The following is a 20,755-nucleotide window of genomic DNA, read 5'->3' as shown; positions in this document are numbered from 1 at the left end:
TTGACAGCAGGAAAAGGGAGCATGTAGCTCAATCCATAGGTGCTGCTCTTGTAGACCACGGTGCAAGGCCTATGCTTGTTGAGGAACCCCTCAGGAGCGACCGTGTGCATTTCTAAATACAGAGAGTCCATATTCCCAGCTGAGCACATACAGACCACATCAGCACCCGGCAGCCCCTCAGCTCATATCCCAACGGGTAGAATATTTGGAAGCTTGCAGATATTATCTTTCCATGGACATTACTCTCTTGGTCGGAAGAAAATAGAACAATTTGTGCTGCATGGTTACTCAGGCAACACTTTTTGAGATTTCATAAAAATTGTAGGAAGAGCCTTTGTGAGAAGGTAATATTACTATTAATGTCAGTTCTATTTAGCTGATGCTATGGTTGGAATGTTAAGTGTTCCTCAAAGCTCATATATTAAAAACTACATTCCCAGATGGTGGTGCTGGCTTGGAAGGTTCTGGAAGCTTTAGGAGGAGGCATGTAGCTAGAGGGAACTTGGGAGTATCACCAGCTCCTTCCTCCCTGTCTGTCTTCTCCCTGACTTTCTGCTTTCTGCCCACCCTGATGGAAGATGTTCCCCCATGTCTTCCTTATTGCGATGGACTTCCGTGAGTGGAAACAACTCCATAGGTATTTCTCTCAGGCATTTTGTTCACAGCTACACAAAAGTAGCTAATACAGATAAGGTAATATATCCATATGACTGTCTTCCATGTAAATAATGCTGAAGAAAGTTCTGATCTAGAAGGAAACATAGGCATTCAAATAAATTCCATTGCAATTACTCTTATTATTTATGTAGTGGGACAACTTCCAACTGAGGAGTGATCCACCTGACTAAGCTTTTCCCTGGTGTTACTTTTACATCTGAATGAGAGCTGTGGTCTTGTTCCCAGCCTCCCCTCTGACTCATCATTGTGAAACTAAGAAATCATTTAGCTTCTCAGCACCTCAAAATCTCTCTTCTGTGAATGAGGATAATGGGTAAACCTCTTGCTTCACTGGATTGTTGTGAAGTTTAATTAGGTAATGTTTGCACAGCTCTTTGAACTCTAATTAAAGTGATGTGTAAATACAGTGTTTCCTTTTATCACGATGCCTTAACCAGCTGGTCCACAAAGACTTCAAGATGCTGTGATAGGAGAATCTATAAGGAAGGGCTATTTTTTTTTAATTCACATAAACTCAATTCTGAAATTGTCAAATAGGCATATGAAAATACCTAGTTGGCGCTATAATTGGTGAGAGTAAGGCTATAGCCCCACACTCAGTCCAGGTAATGGTTAGACCTTTATATTAAGGAACACCTAGCTCCTTCAGTGGAGGGTGGTGCCTTCTTTGCATGCTTTAAATATCAGTTTTAAACGTTACTTTGTTCAGTACATTTTGCTAAAACAGTGGTGTTGAATTATTTATATTTTTCATGTAAGTAATCATAAAGCAGCAAATTTGTTTCACCTAATTAAAAATAACTCTTGAATTTGTAATTCTCTCTAACCACCCATTGATTAGTCTGCTTATCAAAGAGGTACCAAAGATCTTAGATGTATCAGAAATTGTGTTTCCTGTGAAGCTTTCATTATCATATATAATTATCCAAATTATTTTTTAAATTCTGTGTTAATAATAGACCATTTCTTCTGCTAGAACTAAATTCACAAATGAATTCATTACCTTGGTAGAAAATCATGTTCATCCTGATAAATTTGCCATGAGCTTTTGTATATATTTGAAAGGTAGATTTTTTTAATGATCATATCATAAGTATGTAATAATTCTATTTCATAATTTACTAAATGATCTGGAATTTATGTGATTGGAAACATACAAGTGTTTGGTTGGAAACTTAGACAGCTGGTAAGAGGGTTCTGAAAATTCCATTGTCAAAGTGGTGTTCACAATAGCAAGTGCTTCTATAAAATCTAATAGGGAGTTTATTACACTTGCAATGCTTATTGTTACATATCTGAGAATTTACCTTCTGATGGATCAGTATAACAGAAAAATATTTTGAACTGTTAGAAACTTCAGTTTAGAGAGCCTGATTCATACCTTCTGAAATTTGTGTTCTTCCTCAATTCTGATCAGCACAGTAAGAATAGAATGACAGGTAAATTTCAGAGTTGTGAGGACCTGATTGAGGACTTGTAGAAAGTTTCGGGTGCCTTATTAAATTTCTAAAGCATCCTAGCTGAATCTATATTATGGTTAGGAATTGATTGTTTTACTCTAAAGAGAACCTAAAGAAAATAAAACACAGATCTTAGACTGAAAGAATGAGCTTCAGCAGGCGAGGAAGTAGAACGTGAGTGGGCTTGTACGGGGAGTGGGGTGGGCGTCCTGGCTGCGGCGCTAAGATCCCGAGGGAGCTCATGGCCCCTCCACTTGGAATTGATAACTGGGAGGATGAATGTTTTAGGAACTTGTTGATTCCTGATCAGTTTTATGCTCACGTGCATGGTTGAAGTGAGCTTAAGTCTATATAAATTTAGACAGAAGGTTAAAGAGGTTAATTTGAACCTGGTTGTGTTCAAGCCCCAATAATTCTGTCAGTGTTGCTACACACGTGTACACACACACACACTTCTGTGAAAAACATTTGTGGGCCTAGGGACACCCACTATCTGCATATTTGTTGACTCCAGGGGACATTGCAAGTAAGGGTAGCAGACTTTTATACTACTAAACTAGTGTCTGTATCAATCAAAAGGTTGCCTTAGAACAGTGTAATAAATCTCTCCTCGTGAACTTCAGAGTAGATTGAAAGAGTGACATGTGATTTCTGTACGTGTTTCCATTGTCACCTCAGCTTTAGGTATTAGTCCCAGTGTGTTTTCTGTGTGTGTTCATGCTGAGTGATGGAGAACACGCAGTTGTTCTCTGCAAGGCCAAGTCTAACTCTGAGCCCTAATCTGCTCTTGTGCTAAGACCTTTTCAGTGCAAGGTAGAGGAACAGAGGTCTGGCAAGAGTCCAGTTTGTTTTATTTCCTTGTGTGTTAACTTTCTGCCTTAAAACAGTCACTCACCACAGAGAGCAGAGAGCGGAGGCTGCTTCTGCATCGGGACTTTTTGGTGAGCGCTGTCGAGCCCTGCCTTCACCTTCCCCAGTGGTCGGATTTGTCCTCTGCTCACGGGACAGAGTCAGTCGAAGCTCTATTGACAGGGGGATTTTGGATTTTGCACAGTTTTCTGGCCTTACTTAATAGTGTCTTTCTGCCTTTTGATCAAGTTGCTTTGCATCTGAACATGAGCTGGTGAAGACAGGCCTGCAGAGGGCCTTGGCTCAGTTTCTTGAAATGGCCTAAGTGCTGAGAGCTGGGTCTCCAGGGTAATAGCACTGAGCAATGGTGGAGTTTCTGAGGGGGAGCCTAGTGAGATGGAGGTGAAAGGTCCTTCTCAAAGTATGTGTCATGTGACCCGCTGGTCTAGTACTATAATATCAGGAATTTGAGAATATGATATAAAGGCAGGTAAGAAGCAAGACTCATTATAGCCTGTCCTCCCTCCCTGTCTCTGGCTTCCGTTTTGAGAATTGATCCACCCCCACCGTCCTCCACACACCTGCTATGACATAATCCCATGTGCTGTTAGGTCTTCTCTACAAGGCCAGGCCATTGTGACCTGCTTGACCTTGGACTTTGAACCCCCTAACTATGAGTTAAATAAACATCTTTATAAATAAGCCATCTCAGATATTTCACTGTAGAATGAAATTCTAATTAATATGGGAGCAGTAAATTATGTGTCTAAAGTTATTCCTGGGTCTTCTGTAGTTCTACCATGACTGGGTTTTAGGAGAATCTTAAAAGGCGACTTTAGCTCAAAATTAAGAGTAGGCCTTAAAATCAACAGGAAGGAGCTCCGTGCATTTTAAGAGAGTTGTAACTGTGTGGGGTTATTTCCCTTGGGGACTTCTGTCTGCCTGGGAGGGAAGAGGACCAAGAACGGACGGAGAGTCCTAGAGTAGGAGAAGGCCCAGCATGGGATGAAGGCCCTAGGTCTGCGCTGGGATTGAGGAGAAGCTAATAGAGAGATTGTGATTTTCACAATGTTTTATTTATTTATTTGTGAGTGAGTGGGGGGTGGGGGGCAAGCCAGGTCTTCCAGCCACTGCAAATGAGCTCTAGACACATTTACCACCTTGTGCATCCAGCATTACTTGGGTCCTGGGGAATTGAACCTGGGTCCTTTGGCTTTTCAGGCAGGTAAGTGCCTTAACATCCAAACCATCTTTCTAGCCCCACTTCTTTGTTTTGACTGCATTTTTCATTTTTGTTTCATCTTGGCTGGGGACTCTTTTAAGAGAATAATTTGGGAATCCAAACATCTTTGTATACTTAAAAAACATCAAAAATTAGGACTCTCAGATATTTGAAAATTTTTTTCCATTATTTTCTAAGGTGCCTTTTAAGTGAATACTTTGTTTTTTGAGGAGGGTCTTGCTCTAGCCCAGGCTGAACTGGAACTCACTATGTAGTCTCAGGCTGGCCTCAAATTTATGGCAATCCTTCTATCTCTGCCTCCTGAGTGCTGGGATTAAAGGTGTGTGCTACCACACCCAGTTTTTGAGTGAATACTTTTGTTGTTGATTTTTAAACTTTATCATTGTGGAAACTTTCAAACATGCACAAGAATATACTAGAATGAGCCTAAAACCTCCCCGTTGTCAGCACATTTACTGTCTGAGGAACACCTTCTTCTCTTGTGTCCTCTGAACCATGCTGTGGGCTTTGTTTTGTTTAGCACATCAAGAATCATGCAATTTCATGCATAGATATTTCATAATATCTTTTTAATGGATATGGTTTATAATGACTACATTCATCTTAAAATTTACTTGGCTCTTGATCCTAAAATTATAACACAATTTTGATGGTGTGAATTTGAGTGATATTTTAATTTTTATATCTTCATACATGTATATCACATGTATACCCCACATTGCCCTCTCTTCTCCCCTTCAGTCTCACTGCACTCCTTCTTATCTCTTACTCGTGTCTATGGCACAGAAGCGCATGACTCCCCTTCCCCAGGAATCTTTGGCAGTCACTAACTATTAGAGAGGGACTGACCCCTTCTTGTGCAGGTTGTGCAGGCGACCACAACAGCTGTGAGCTCTTGAGTGCAGTGACCTTGTCATGTCCAGATGCCAGGATAATTAGACGTGATAACATTCTGAAAGCAGAAGAAGATGAACTTGTGATATAGGAAGCTTCACTTAAATAAGAATGCAAACTCAGTGTAAGCCTCATCACAAGCAGAGTGTCGTGAGGACCACAGCGGTGCAGTGCTGCTTCTTGGCTGAGGTCTCAGATCATGACCGAGAGCAGTTCTTGATTAGATCTTTGCGTATTCTTGAGACTTAAAGACTTTGCTGCTGAGATGGTTGTGAATGTCTGATTGCTCATCTGTAGGTAATGACTGTGATAACCTCGGTGGAGGGTGTGCTGGAGCTGGCACCAGCCAACCTGCTAGAAGACAGGCACGATGGGACTATTTACACTGCAGATATCACTGAGTCTATGGATCTTACCTCCCCCATCCAGTTTGCCTAAATGCCATCTTGGAGTGTGAGGGCCGTGGTGGGGTACGTATGAGCTGTTGGGACTTGTTTTGTAGATAGTCTTTCAGAGTAGGGCTGGATTCAGAGTGGGTAGAATCAAAGGGTCGTAATGTAACATTTGGATTAATGGACACAACACGAAGGGTTTCGGAGTCTGGAGAAGGAGCAGCACCAGATACTGTTCACTGAGATGTGCATCCAGGCTCGTTCATGAGTTTCTCAGTCAGGAGACAAAGTCGCTGAAAGCTTTTAATTTTCCGAGAAACACCAAAGTCACATTATATGACAATGGAATAGCCAAATTATGCTAGTATATACATTAAGCCATGTGGAGTTTCATGTGCAGTGCTTATACTTTCACATCATGTAAGGATTAAGTCACATTATATGACAATGGAATAGTCAAATTATGCTAGTATATACATTAAGCCATGTGGAGTTTCATATGTAGTGCTTATACTTTCACATCATGTAAGGATTAAGTCACATTATATGACAATGGAATAGTCAAATTATGCTAGTATATACATTAAGCTGTGTGGAGTTTCATGTGCAGTGCTTATACTTTCACATCATGTAAGGATTAAGTCACATTATATGACAATGGAATAGTCAAATTATGCTAGTATATACATTAAGCCGTGTGGAGTTTCATGTGCAGTGCTTATACTTTCACATCATGTAAGGATTAAGTCACATTATATGACAATGGAATAGTCAAATTATGCTAGTATATACATTAAGCTGTGTGGAGTTTCATGTGTATGCGTATACTTTCACATCATGTAAGAGTTAAGGGTAGGCTTACGTGGAACTCTGACAGCAACAAGAAACAGATATCGTAGGAATTGTTCACTTGAAATCATACACTTTTGACTTTTCTGTAAACCCAGAAGAAAAATCTCACTTCACATCATGATAGCATATGTATTTTCTTTACCAAGTATTTACATAACTTTTGGTGCCATTTCACTTTCATCAAGAGATAAGAATTGAATTGCACTTTGTACTTGGTACAATAATCACATCATGTCTAAGAAATTTCAGTTTCTTTAAAGTGCAGTTGTTGACAAATATTGTATTTTCAGTTATTTGTGTCTATATGGCAGCAGAGAAGCATAGTGTTTAGCATACCTGACAGCATGGTTTTGTATGCTCAGATATTTAACATATATGAAGTTTTGGTTTAGTTTAGTATGCCCATTTTTTACTATTTAAGCCATTAAAAAGTACTGATTGTTTCATCAACTTTTCATAGCAGTGACAAGTGTTCTGAGGTGATCAACTTAAAGGAAGATTTTTTTTTTCTAATATTGTTTTCAGAAGCTTTATTCCATGTCAAGTTAAGTCTTGAAACTGAGTGTGCTCTGTCACTTCTTGGCAGAATATAACAGTAGTGACTTGCTTATTCTTGGATTCCATTGCTAAGAGACTGACAATTTCATCTTCCTCTATCTTAGGACAGTTGTTCTTGGAAGTCAGGCTGTGAACATCCCAAGCTAAGGGAGAGTTCACGCACATGGGCTGGAACCAAGCCTGCACTGAGCTCCTAGCCCACCGTAAGCACCAGCTGCAGCCATGTGAGTGAGCCATTTTCGAACCACATGAGTCATCTCAGCAGGGCCTCAGACCTTGTCGTGACAGATTCCAGCCAAATGAATGCAGCAGAGCTCAGTGGGCACACATAACATGAAACATTATAATTAATTGTTATGATCCAATGTTGGTAGCTTAATGTCTACCTTTCAACCAGAATGAAGCAAGAGGAGTGATTACTATAACGTACATCTCTCAGAGTTATGTAAAGTCATAAGGAATTGAAGAAAACAAGATACTATTTCTGTTTGGAGTGGGTTTCACTGCTTGCTGTAACCCTCGTTAACATGAATTGCTCTGGTAGCTTCCTTCCTTCCTTCCTTCCTTCCTTCCTTCCTTCCTTTTTTTCTTTTTTCTTCTCTCTGCCTCCAATTTACATGCTGATTTCTCTATATTCCATACCAGTGGGCATCAATTTCATATTCATAATGTGCTTAGTACTACAGAAGAGTGATGTGCACAGGTCTCCACATGACACAGTCAAGCACAACATCTCTAAGGCAAGAGAGGGCCAGCTATAGGCAGTGTGGGGTTGACAGTCTCACACACTGTCTTCTTCCTTATTCTGCCTGATGAGAACCAATCTAAGTGAATCAGTCTCTTCGTTACAAAGTCTACACTTTTTTGTGTGTGGGGGGGTGGGTTTCGAGGTAGGGTCTGTCTCTATCTCAGGCTGACCTGGAATTCACTATGTAGTCTCAGGATGGCCTCGAACTCACAGCAGTCCTCCTACCTCTGCCTCCCAAGTGCTGGGATTAAAGGTATGTGCCACCATGCCTGGCAGTCTGTACACTTTTTAAATGTAGCACAAAGTTCAAATATTTCAGTTTTTATAACTTTTTTTCAGGCTTTCTCAAGTTGATCACATCGACACAGTTAAAGAAGGTACTGCTGTCAGTGATGGGATGTCCACTATGTCCAAGACCCCAGGACAGGAAAGAAAATCAGTTGCAGATGTGGACTTTGACAGAAGAACCCACATATCCTGGTAAGTGAGGGTGAAATGTCCTGCCTTATATGCTTTGAGAAAAAGACATTTTCTTTTTGATTAAGGCGGTATTAAGTCATTATTGACCACGATTTCTTCAGATTTTAGCCAAACATTGCCTTCCCTCTGCTCTCCTCCTCTTTGTCCTCCCTCTGCATGTCACCTTTCTAACTGACATTAGCTTCTCGCCCTTCCTCCCTCCTCTAGTCCTTTTCTTCTCTCTTTTTCTGTATTCCCCTTTCCTTCCTTCCTCCTTTCCACCTTTTCCTTCCCACCTTCCTTCATTCTTCCTTCCCTTCTTCCTTCCTCACTTTCTTCCTTCCTCTCTTTGTCTTTCTTGTGCTAAGGATTAGGCCCAGGACCTCACACATGCTAGGCAAGCACTTTATCACTGAGCTATACTTTTAGCCTTTTGAACATTTAAAAAATACATATTTTAGTTATTTGTTTAAGAGATTGAGTGAGCAAGCAAGAGAGAATGGGCACACTAGGGGCTCCAGCCACTACAAATAAACTCTAGACACATGTGCTAGGTACGTAATGAAATAAAGGAAGGAAATACCAAAGAGAAACAGATTTACAAGATGAACAGATAAGAGTATCATTGTGTAGAACTGAAGAGGCTATTTTATTATGTATATTTTTTGAGGCAAGCTCAATAGACTGCCCCCCCCCCTTTTTAAATGAGAGAGTGAGGGAGAAAGAGTGTGAGATAGAATTGGTGCACCAGGGCTTCCAGCCACTGCTGGAAACTCCAGACATGTGTGCCCCCTTGTGCACATGTACAACCTTGCACATGCACTTGTGTCCCTGTATGTTTGGCTTGCATGGGACATGGAGAGTCAAATTAGGTTTTGCAGGCAAGCACCTTAACTGCTAAGCCATCCTCCAGCCTCTGAAAAGGCTGTTTTAGGCACAGTTCTGTTGCCTGAACACACTACAACCTCTCTCGCCACCCATGTTATAGTGAAGGATAAGGATTACTGGAATCTCTCCTATCCATAATGCTGGCAAAAGAAATAGAAAATCATTCCATTTTATGCAAAAGTGTGGATTCCATGAGTAAGGTATTTTGAGAGAGGATATACATTCATATCACTATGATTATAGCATAGTATTATAATATTTTCTATGTTATGACTGTTAATGCCTTCCTGTGTTAGGCTTCTCTAGGGGAACAGAACTAATCAAATGAATCCATGCTACAAATGGAATTTATTAGATGAGTTTTCACAATACAGGCTGGGCAGTCCAACGATGGCTGTCTTGTTTGTTGAAGAGGCTGAAAATATTGTAGATGCTCAGTCCATGAGACTGGGTGCCTTGGCAGCTCCTGTCAGTGCTGGGGCCCTGGAGGGTTCCTGGAGAGCCGCTGGTCTTTGTTCCACTGTGAAGGATTCTGTGTTGCACTTGCAGAGCAGGGAGGCAGCAAGAGCACAGGCACATTTGCCAGCAAGTAGCAAGGACACCCAACAACTAGGACCACTGGTTCCGGGACTTGTTTGCATGCAGGCTGCCAGTCAGCTGGGCACCCCGCTCTGGGGAGGGTGGTCCTGTTCAGGTGATCCTCCTAGAAACTCCCTCACAGATGTGCCCTGGAGGCAAGTCCCTTACTTGATCCAATCAAGACGACAGCAACGATCAACCACTTCCTGTGACTACTTTCTACATGAAACTACCACGAGCAGCCGTGTAAAGGAAGCAGCAGCACATGCACGATTGGGCAGTGCCTGCATTTTCAGTCGTCTCGGAGGGTCTCAGGATGTGGCTGTCACAGATGGTGAGGTTTTAGTGTTAGTATATCTTAGACATTCAGCAAAGTGATACCACATGGTACCATAAAGCGTAGAAACTACTAGAACAGTCCTCTGAGGATCAGGGATTTCAGATCCTCTCATTACAGACGCCTATGTAGTGTTAGGATTTTCCCCGCTACCCTGCCGCTCTCAGAACTCAAGCACAGGGATGAGCTGGTCTTGGTGAAGAGCTTTATGTAACTCGTGGCAGGTTTTGACATGTTGCTCTTCCGGTTGTGCATGGGGACTTAACCCCAGGTGAGGGACGATCCCCCCACCGAAGGGAGGGACTTTAACTTGGGCTCTGCTGCAAAGCTCACTGAGAGCATTTGGCTGCACATTGCCTCAGGGAAAGTGTGACTGCTGGCAGAGTCTTGATGACAGTGTCAGTGCTGCTTCTGCTAGGATGAGCAGATGCGGGCAGCATCCAATGTGGAAGCACATTTTCCCGGCATAGGGGAGCTGACTCATTCACACAGGAAACTGGGCCATCTGCTGAAAGTCGATTACATGATGTTCATTCATGATAGTCATTCAACAGCAGTGAACACAGTAGAACAAGATGACAGCATCCCAGAGTAAATAGCAGTGCTTTACAACAGTAAATAAAACTTGACACCAAATGGACTCAGTGATATAGCATTGAAAGGAAAAGGGAAGAAGACTGGAAGCCAATGCAAGCTGAGGAGAGAAAGAAACTGTGTCAAGGTGTGGGAAATGGAAATGTGCTTTCTCTAGGCAGCGAGTGACACTGCAGGAGAATGTAGACACCAGGCTGTTTTCAATAATGGTTATTATACAAGGTAGTAAAACAATTAAATTCTCAGTATTTCCAATTTTTAAATTGGGGTAGTAATTAAATGTTAGTTTTACTATTATTTTTTTTAATTTTCTACATACTTCCAAACCATAGAAAGAGTTTTTCATATTTTGACAAGAACTTTAAAGGTCACTGAACAGATATAACTTCCTCCATTAATTATTCAGATTCCTTTGTGCCGTGCCAACATTTAGAACATAAAGTGCTGTGAAGACCAGGTGTCACGATATTTATCTATGTCCTTAATACATGTCGCGAAATTAGTGGTCATGTACTACAAGCACACCTCCCATACCACTCCAGTACATTTCCCTCTACAACATCATGGCTTAATTTGTTTGATTGTGGTTCCCACTATTTTCACAGCAGTGCAGATGGGCCAGTGCCGGGGACTCCTTGCTCCACATGGTCTGGAGACCCCATGCTTGTCCTTTTCTTCCACACAGATTCAAGTTATGCCATTCCTGCAATGCCAAGAACTTTCAGGAGTGAGCAGGGCCTTACAATTGGCATCACATTGCAGAGATGTTTTCCCGTGTATTGATCCTGAATTGTAGAACTTGAGAAGCGTTATGGCTCCTTCCAGCCCCTGTCAGCTGTTGAGCTCACCACCCTCTCCAAGCTAAGGCAGTGTTTTAAAACATCTGTGACAAAGGTTTGTGTGTGTGTGTGTGTGTGTGTGTGTGTGTTTAAGAACTGCTTTTCCTTCCCAAATAATCATGTAATGAACAATGTAATAGAAGTGTCTTGATGTATTGTGGAGATTAACTTCACTGTGGTCATACCCACTTTCCCCTTCAGTTTCTTTCAACTATTTTCTACTGTAGCTTTCAAATCAACCTCATATATTTATGACAAAGAATGCCATATCCCGATGACACACACAGAAAATTACATGACAGGATTACAAGACAAGAAGGGCAAAATATTTCTTCTGAGTTATGAACTAGGTACAGTTGCAGGTCTCCACTCAGACACTTAAAATTACAATGCTTTTCTAGCAAGTCACCAAGTGGATCTCGTCAGCTGACAGCGTCTGAAGTGTGACTCGCATGCTGCTAATGAATCTAACCTTGCCCATGTGGAGCTCCCCAGACTAATCGACACCTCAGACCCAACACACAGAGGCTTTTATGATCTCTGAAGCTTTCATGGCTTTGCCTCAGTTTTATGATGCATTCCCAGGGGATCTAGGTAGACTGGAAAGAACTGGAATGTCTGCTCCTCATTGCCTGCCTTCCCTCCTCCCTCTTCCAATCCCAACCACACCTTTCTACTAGAGCACACCAGACCCAGAAAGAAACAATGCTGGAAGAACTGGTGATGAGAAAGCAAATGCTAGGAGAGGAGAATGGCCCTTTTCTTGAAGTCTAACAATAAGCAGGCTTACTGTCTGAGTGGATTTTCTTTCTGCAACATTCAAGGTAACAGGATGCTGGGTAGAAATGATAGAAGCTTAAAGGTATATAATATTGTCAGTGAAACCAATTTAACCTCAAAAGTAAAGATGTCACCTTTTATTAGAAAGTATGCCTGCCCCTCAAGCACACCCGATACAATGTACCCCTCACTAGGGTTGCCGGTATTTTGTGTGTGCATATTTTGCCTGGTGTGAGGACTGACTTTTGCACTTGAACTTTATCACTACTTGTCCACATGAAGGCTCCAATCACAGTTGCAGTAAAGAACGTGCCATGACTTTTATTCTTTTCTTCCTTCTTAGATAATTGGGTTTCCATTTGTCCATCTAAGGATTGTGCTTCAGCACAGCATAAATTGGGGTAGCAAAAGGACACTGAGATACACTTACTTAGCACAACAGCCCTCGAGAAGTCTAGTGCCAAGATGGTGGTCGAGGAGGCAGGGAGCTCTGCCTCACCCCGAGACTCAGTGCTCATCCATCTTCATGCTGCTTATTGTTTTCAAAAGCTACAAGAGCAAAACTTCATCCGATGAGGTGGCTTAGCCAACAGAAATTTATCCCTAGTAGTTTTGGAGGCCTGAAGCTCAAGATAAAGAGTTGTTAAGGTTGACAGTATTATCAAAGCTTTCTTCCACCATTTGCCTCATGGTTCCTGCCTGCTCTCAGTGAGGACCAGTCACAATGCTTTCTGTTTATGACACTTTCCTGGTGCTTTCTCAACCCAAAGAAACCTTCTCAAAAGCTTTTGTCTCTGTTTCTGAGTAAACTGTGTTCCACACTTACTGTAATATTGTCACTGTGATTAAAATGGCTGATACAGAAAACACAAATGTGGTGGCACAGCCTTTAATCCCAGCACTCAGGAGGCAGAGGATCACCATGAGTTTAAGGCTGGCCTGAGACTACATACTGAATTCCAGGCTGACCTGGACTAAAGTGAAATCCTACTATGAAAAACCAAAAAAAAAAAAAAAAAAATTCCTGAAAATCAAAATTGTGAAAGAGATCTTCACATCAACTTCTTAGATGTTAACAGACACTGGGTTGGATTTTATGAGCAGAACAAGCCTTACGGTATCAGTGAAGGGATGGCACATGCTTGAGACCATTACTGAGAGTGAGAGGGAGGTAACATGAAGAGTGGAGAAACCAAGAGGTCTGTGAAACAGAAGGAATTAGACTGTCAACGAGGAACCCAAAGGACATGAAGCATCCTCCAGGCTTTGATTTCCAAAAGCCTCAGTGTGAATCTCTGTGGCCCACCTGAGCCACACACTGTCACGGTTGGTTCCTCCTTTGACTGTTGGTCATGGCCAGCTGTGATTGGTCCAGTACATGTTCTCTAGCTCAGATGGGTGGGGCCATTGTGAGGAAGCCCTTCCCCCACGTAGCAGATATAAGGGGGCTTGGATGCCCTGAATTTGTGTAGGCCAGTAGAGAGGAGAGAGAGAGGACCTGGACTGAGGGAGAGTTGGTGGGGAGATTTTTGCGCATTATTGAGAGGAGAGGAGGGGAAGGAAGGGAAAGAGAGGAGAAGAATCAGAGGAAAAGAGAAAAGAAAGGAGAGGAGAGAGGTTTTTTTTTTTTTTTTTTTTCTTTTGGGTTTTTGCCTTTGAGCTTTATTTTTTTGGCTCTTTAGAATTTACTTTATGTCCCTCCACCCTTTGGATAGTCTTTGGAGAGGGATTTCTGTTTTATTCTGGTTTAGTTTTTAGTTTTGATTTTGATTATTTTATTTTCTCTAGTTAGCTACATCTTTCATTTCTTCTCTTACTTTTGTTTTTTGCTTTTGGCTTTTTGCCTTTGAACTTTATTTTTTTGGTTCTTTGGAGTTTACTTTCTGGTTTGTTTTCTTTGGGTAGTCTTCAGTAAGGGATTTCTGTTTTTTTCAACATTGGTTTATAAGTTTTGATTTTTTTATTTTACTTTTTTTTGTTAGTTACACATTTCATTTATATTTTACTTTAACATTTTATTTGGCATTCATAGCCTTGTTACGATGTCTCGGACTGATGAGACCCTATGGTCTCAGTATGAGGACCTTGGCCTCATTAGCCAGCACTCCTATGTAGAAGTCCGAAGAGCTCGCCACCGTCTGACAGGTGTCACTGTTGCCATCAAGGTATTACAGAAGCAACAGGCAAGAAATCTCAGAATAGCAGGGGATGCGGAAATTTTGCCAGTCACCACACACCCGAACATTGTATCACTGTTTCAGATAGTTGAAACGGAACAGAATATCTACTTGGTTCTGGAGTTGTGCCAGACAGAGCTGCTGCAGCACGTCCTCAGCAAAGGCTTCTTGCGGGAGGACGAGGCCCGCAGAATTTTCAGGCAAGTTTCGGATGCCCTGTGCTACCTCCACGACCAAGGGATAGCGCACCTCGACATCAAGCCGGAGAACATCATGCTGGATGGCAGGGGCAAGGCCACCATAATCGACTTTGGCATAGCCGCCAGAGTTTTGCCAGGAGAACGGTTGAGGAGATACTGTGGGACTTACATATATATGTCTCCACAAGTTATGAGATGGCAATCATATGATGGCCCCCAAAATGATATGTGGTCTCTGGGTGTCCTTCTCTACTTTATGGTTACCGGGACCCACCCTTTTGAATCTAACTTAGTTGAGGACCTCAGAAAGAATGTTATTACCGGGAATTACAAAGAACCAAAACACCTATCTAAGGATTTAAGGGCACTAATCAAAAAGTTACTAACTGTAGACCCGACATTGAGGCCCTCAGCAAAGGACATTATGAAGCACCCTTGGCTCCAGCAAGGCCAAGGGGGCTCACATCATCATGAGCTGCTTCCCAGACAGCTGGACACTGACATCCTGTCAGTGATGGACTTCATGCACTTTGACGTAGGCAACACAGTTGAGTCCATCCAGCAAGGAAAGTTTGACAGACTCATGGCTACGTACCTCCTACTGCAGTACCAGGCACAGAGTAGGATGGGGGACAAGGCCGAAGACAAGCCTGTATGTCCAGGGACAACACCTTTCCCCACCCCCAGGAATCCTACTGCCTTCCCTTTGCCTCTGAAGAGGAAACACTATGTACCTGCCTTTCAGACCTTGTCTTCACACTTAGAAGTGCAGGGACAGCCTGAGGATGGCCAGCAGGCAGAGAAAGAGACTTCCTGGCATCTCAGCTGTCCTAACATACAGCTGTCTTGCCCAAAGAAGAGGCCCCCTGTCACACCAAGTCCCAACTGTCTTCATCCTGTTACTGCTCTAGGCTCTCTCTGCCCTGGCCCTGGCCCACAGCTTCTGGAGAAGGCAAGTCCTCCAATGAAAGAAGAGCAAACTGCATCTACCGGGGATTCCCATGGCCAAGGGTGCAGGATGGAGATCCCTGAGAGGATGGCCATCCCGGAGGGCATCTCTGAAGTGGACACTGACACCTGTAACCAGTGCCTGCACAGCTGCTGGAAGACCTCGTGGGGGAGAATCCGAAGCTGCCTGAGGAGACTGTTTCACCGCAGGTCTTTCCCCCCAGAGCTTCCACCTATTGAGGAAGCCTGTGTCTCCAGTACAAGCAGTGGATGGCTGTGAAGATCATTAAGGCCCCAGCAACCCACAGGACCATCATGTGTGTGGACACCCCTGTGGTTGTGGCAGGAAAGGGAGGAAAAGACCCTCTTGAGTAGTCTTCCTATGACACCTTTGCTGCAAGTTCCCCTACTCCTTCTGCTACCTCCCCACTCCCTCCTTCTCCCAGAGCCTTGAGAGATTGTATTTGTGTTGACTTCAACCGTCTAGTATGTGGTGATTTTTTTTTCATGTGGCCATGAAAGCAATGCAGACAACTCACACTTTGTACGTGGAAAGTTGTAATCCACTTACTTCACCCCACTTCTTACACATGACTTAGTCTATCCTAAATTCATTTAGCTGTGGAAACCTCCATGGATAGTCTCATCAGTGTCTGCTTTCTGATTGAATTCAAACCATGCCATACTTCAGCATCATTTCTGGAGAGGGCTTAGTCTCCATGAAGTGGTGCCTCCCATCTTACAGTATACTGAGACAGTATAGCATCGCTCAAATGTCTTCAGTTCCAAATAAACTCAGTGTGTTCTTAAATCATTGATAGAGTTTAGATACTTTTGTCCGGTTTATGCCATTTTGAAAGTTATGCCAAATACTTTGTGGCTTACATTTTTCCTCTCTATCTCCAGAGGACTTTCTTTGGATCTCTTGATGAGTTAGTGTTGTCCTCCCCAGGCTACAGTTGATATCCATTCCATCTTCAAATACTTACGGAAGACCTGCTGTGGTCTTCCGCATTATTATAAGTCCGTGGATACAATTGTGGCCTAAATAGACAAAAGTTCTCACCACAGGTGGTTTACATTCTGATTAAAGAGGCAGATAGTAAACAAACAAGTGTTTCTACATTGTGCCCAAGATAGTGTTTCAAAGGGAGCATGAGAACGATAGAGTGAAGGCTTCGGTGGGTTGGTCAGGGAAAGCTTACCACCAACCAGAAAAAAATGGAGGAGATCCTTGCGGACATCTGAGGGAGGAGCATTCCGAGCAAATACAGAGAGGAATGCAAAAGCCTTGGGGGAACATGCTTGGTGAGTTTTGCTATTTCACACAGGGTCAGACAGCCTGTTGCTCAGGCTGGCTTTGAACTTCCTATGTTGTCGAGGCTCATCTTGAACTTGTGATCCTCCATCAGCCTCCCAGCTACTGGGATTATAGGTGGGTTCCATCATGCTGCACTAGTACTGGTGGTTATCTTGATGATCTGTGGGAGACATTGTAACTGGACACAGTCAGTAAGAGGGGAGGTAGGAAGAACTCAAAAAGGAAGCATCTGGGATGGCACATCACACAGGGTCTTAGAGATGGGCAAAGGGAGGTGGGTCTTCACATAACAGTGATGGCTAGGCACTAGAGGATTTGAGACCAATAGCCAGCATCTAGTTAGGGTCTAGAGGATTTCTGCTGATGCTGGATGTACCTAGACTATGGGAAGTAAAGGCATAAATATGGGGACCTGTTAAGAGGCTGTGCAATTACCCAAATAAGAAATCATGGGGTGTGCGAAGGGGCAGTAATGTGTTTAGGTAATAAGAGGTGGTTAGATGGTAGATATAATTAAAAGAAGAGTTGGAATGATCAGTTAAATTATTCAATGTGAATAAAAGGAAGAATCAAGTGTGATTTTTATCAGGGTCTTGGAATGCACAGGCATGAAGGTGCCAACTCCACAATCTTCTAAAGGCAAGTCTTACAGGACAGAGAATTCGTCAGGATGTTTAGTTGGGGCAAGGGAGGAAGAGGCTTTTTCCAAGTAGAGGGAATAATAAAAGGCAAAGAGAAAATCAGACACTTTATATATTCAGCAGTAAGCCCTACATAGTTTATCAAAGAAAGGAAGTATGATGTAAAAAGTGGTGAATTTGCCCCAAAGACTGGAGTCTTAACTTTTCATTTCCCAAAAGTATTTGCATTGGACAGGAAATGTCTCACACAAAGGAGCTGTAAACCCCGGGTTTCCATCTGATTTAAATTCTTCCTCAAAATAACAACCCAGTAGTCAACAATAAGATAGAAGACAGTCTGGGATTATCTGGAAACCCAGGATCATTCTTTTAAAGCTACAGTAGCAGGAACAAAACCCCCTAAGGTGCTTTGACATAACTTTTCATTTAATTTCTCTTAGATTGACATGTGCAAATTTAGAATTACCTTTCGCTCACTCCGTGTTTCATATCATGTCTATTCTTTTGTAAAAGACCATGCTCCAGTCAAACTGCCTTGGGTTGAAACTCTAGCTCTGTTTCTTACAACAATTAATGGTCTGAGGTGAATCACTTTGCCTGTCTGAGACTCGATTTTATCATCCGAAAGACTGAGGTGATAATACCTGTCTTAGAAAGCTGTTGTGAGGAGTAAGTGAAGTAATCTGTGTACATGAGCTAATTAATGCAAGTGAATTGCTGAGCCTGGTGCTGGCAGAAGCAACATGTGTGCTGACATTATTCTCAGTGCACTATTGATCTAGAGGTCTGTATGCCATGTAGTCTGTGGTGTTCTGTACTTAGGTGTCTTCCGGCTCACTTTGTTCTTCACCCAACTCTCTAGGAACCAACTTTAAAGTATTCACACTTTTCTTGTTTTTTTCAAACTACAGTAGCAACTTTTCCATAATCCTTATATACCACCTTGTGATTGTCATACACCACCTTCTTGTTATCCATGTACACCACCTTGTCATTGTCCTTGTATTCTGCATTGTCATCATCCTGGTCCACCTTGTCATCTTCCTTGTACACACCTTGTCATCTTCCTTGTACACACCTTGTCCTCCTTGTACACCACCTTGTCATCTTCCTTGTCCACCAATTTGTCATCCTTGTACACACCTTGTCATCTTCCTTGTACACCACTTTGTCATCCTTGCACACACCTTGTCATCTTCCTTTACACCACCTTGTCATTTTCCTTGTACACAAATTTTTCATCCTTGTACACACCTTGTCATCATCCTTGTACATCACCTTGTCATTTTCCTTGTACACAAATTTTTCATCCTTGTACATACCTTGTCATCATCCTTGTACACCACCTTGTAATTTTCATTTGGTTGTTCTCAACTACATGGTATTCCTCTCTAGTATAAATTTCTTGTTGTCTTTCTTTGGTATTTTTATCCCATACCAGATGTATGAACATCTGACTTTATACAGTTTAATTCCCTAAATTTGTCTTAATAGGAACAAAATATCCCACTCAATAGAGTAGTAGAATATTAATGTATGACAACCTGGGCAATGTTCTGGACTCAATTCCAGCATGTGTGTGTGCACTTGCACATGCATACACACACACACACACACACACACACACACACACCCTAAATTTAAATTATCTATAAGAACTCCTGTCAACTAATGATATATGTACCAAGTAATGGATACGTATCCACACAGACAATAGAGAACTCCCTGCAATTTGTGTTTTTCAGATTATGTCAAAGTTTCCTTCCTTTGAAAGTGTTGGAGAGTTGGAGAGATGGCTTAGTGGTTAAGCGCTTGCCTGTGAAGCCTAAGGACCATGGTTCAAGGCTTGATTCCTCATAATCCACGTTAGCCAGATGCACAAGGGGGCGCATGCGTCTGGAGTTCGTTTGCAGTGTCTGGAGGCCCTGGTGTGCCCATTATCTCTCTCTCTCTCTCTCTCTCTCTCTCTCTCTCTCTCTCTGTCTCTTTCTCTCTCTGTCTGTCACTCTCAAATAAATAAAAATCAAAATAAAAATAAGAAAGTGCTTTTAGTCCTTCTTACAAGGATGTGTTTTACAATATAAGAAAGTAAGATAATATTACCAATTTCTAAGGATATAGGACTGCTTTTGAGGTATATTACATCTCCAAAAGTACTGAACTATATTATAAAAATATGAATTATATAGGCTCCCTACCAACCATTGTCCATGTTACCCATGCAACTTGATGGTAGGACTGATCACTGTTTTCATCCCATACCAGGTTTGAGCTTTCCTCCACATCTCTTGGCTGCTTGTACAGCATCTAATATTATAGAGTAATTCCCTAAATTTGGTGTCATATATACATATGCATATGGTATGATACACACACACACACACACACACACACACACACACACACACACATATTTCAGATTCCATCTCTTAAGTGCAATAGTTATAGTCTAAAGTCCAGTTTTACTATGAGTAAAGACCTTTGCTTTGATCCAGAGGCAGTCTGTCCCAGTCATCATAGGTATTGATGGAGGCTTCAAAGGCAGATCTCTGCAAAAGAGTGTCACTATGTCTTTGATCCTAGTACACGAACTGGGGAGCACCACTAATGCTATGAGATGCCTAAAAAGAGCTGGCCAGGTGCCTCCATTGATGCTACCACTTGGGCAAGATGGTTATTATGAAGTCTAGGTCTCTGAAATCAAGTCAATCCATGAAGACATCCCCATTAGGAAAGTGTATTTGGTATAGAATGATCTACTTTTATAGAGTAGAATTAAGTTTGAAGCACAAAAAGTTATGAATCTCCAGGAAAAGTCTAAGATCGTAATCTACATTTCTGTAAAATTTGTGTTTTCTTCTCTGCATCAGGAAGCTGACGTACAGACTTGCTCCATCTCTTTACTTTTCATTCTAGACCTGTAGGATGATTAATGTATCTTCCTTCCTTCCCTTCTCCTCTTTTTCCTCCTCCTAATTGGTTCCTTTCTTTTACTTTTATGTTAGACCAACACTCACCTCACTTAGAAAACATTCAGTGGAGCTAAACAGTGACCCATTGACCCAGGTCAAGTTTAAAGTTGGTCTATGTGAACTCCTCTCAGCCAGGAGAACCCTTCACTGGATATGTAAGTGTCCCATTACAGATTTTCATTGGTTGGTAGGGGTTCAGATATTGCTCTACATTTCTGCTATGACTACCAACAGCCTAGGTAATTGCTAAAAATCTCTCCCTTTTACAGTGTCTTAAGGAATCACATTATCTTTTCATCCATTCAAGCCAAAAGAGATAATATTTCCTCTTGCTGGATATTTGTAT

At 42.1% G+C, this 20,755-nt stretch overlaps 1 protein-coding gene across 1 annotated transcript in view; it reads left to right on the top strand.

Moving 5' to 3' along the window:
• Positions 1–20,755, top strand: part of Epgn (epithelial mitogen) — a 54,976-nt gene that overhangs the window by 13,712 nt on the left and 20,509 nt on the right. Inside the window, exon 3 of the mRNA XM_004665345.2 lies at positions 8,014–8,154. The gene's annotated coding sequence lies outside the window, so the exon portion shown is untranslated. The remainder of the gene's footprint in view (positions 1–8,013; positions 8,155–20,755) is intronic.

The sequence above is a fragment of the Jaculus jaculus genome, chromosome 11 (genome assembly GCF_020740685.1).
Source record: "Jaculus jaculus isolate mJacJac1 chromosome 11, mJacJac1.mat.Y.cur, whole genome shotgun sequence".
NCBI lineage: Eukaryota > Metazoa > Chordata > Mammalia > Rodentia > Dipodidae > Jaculus > Jaculus jaculus.
Note: the sequence above shows the minus strand (reverse complement) of the source record. Positions and strands in the feature narration are given on the sequence as shown.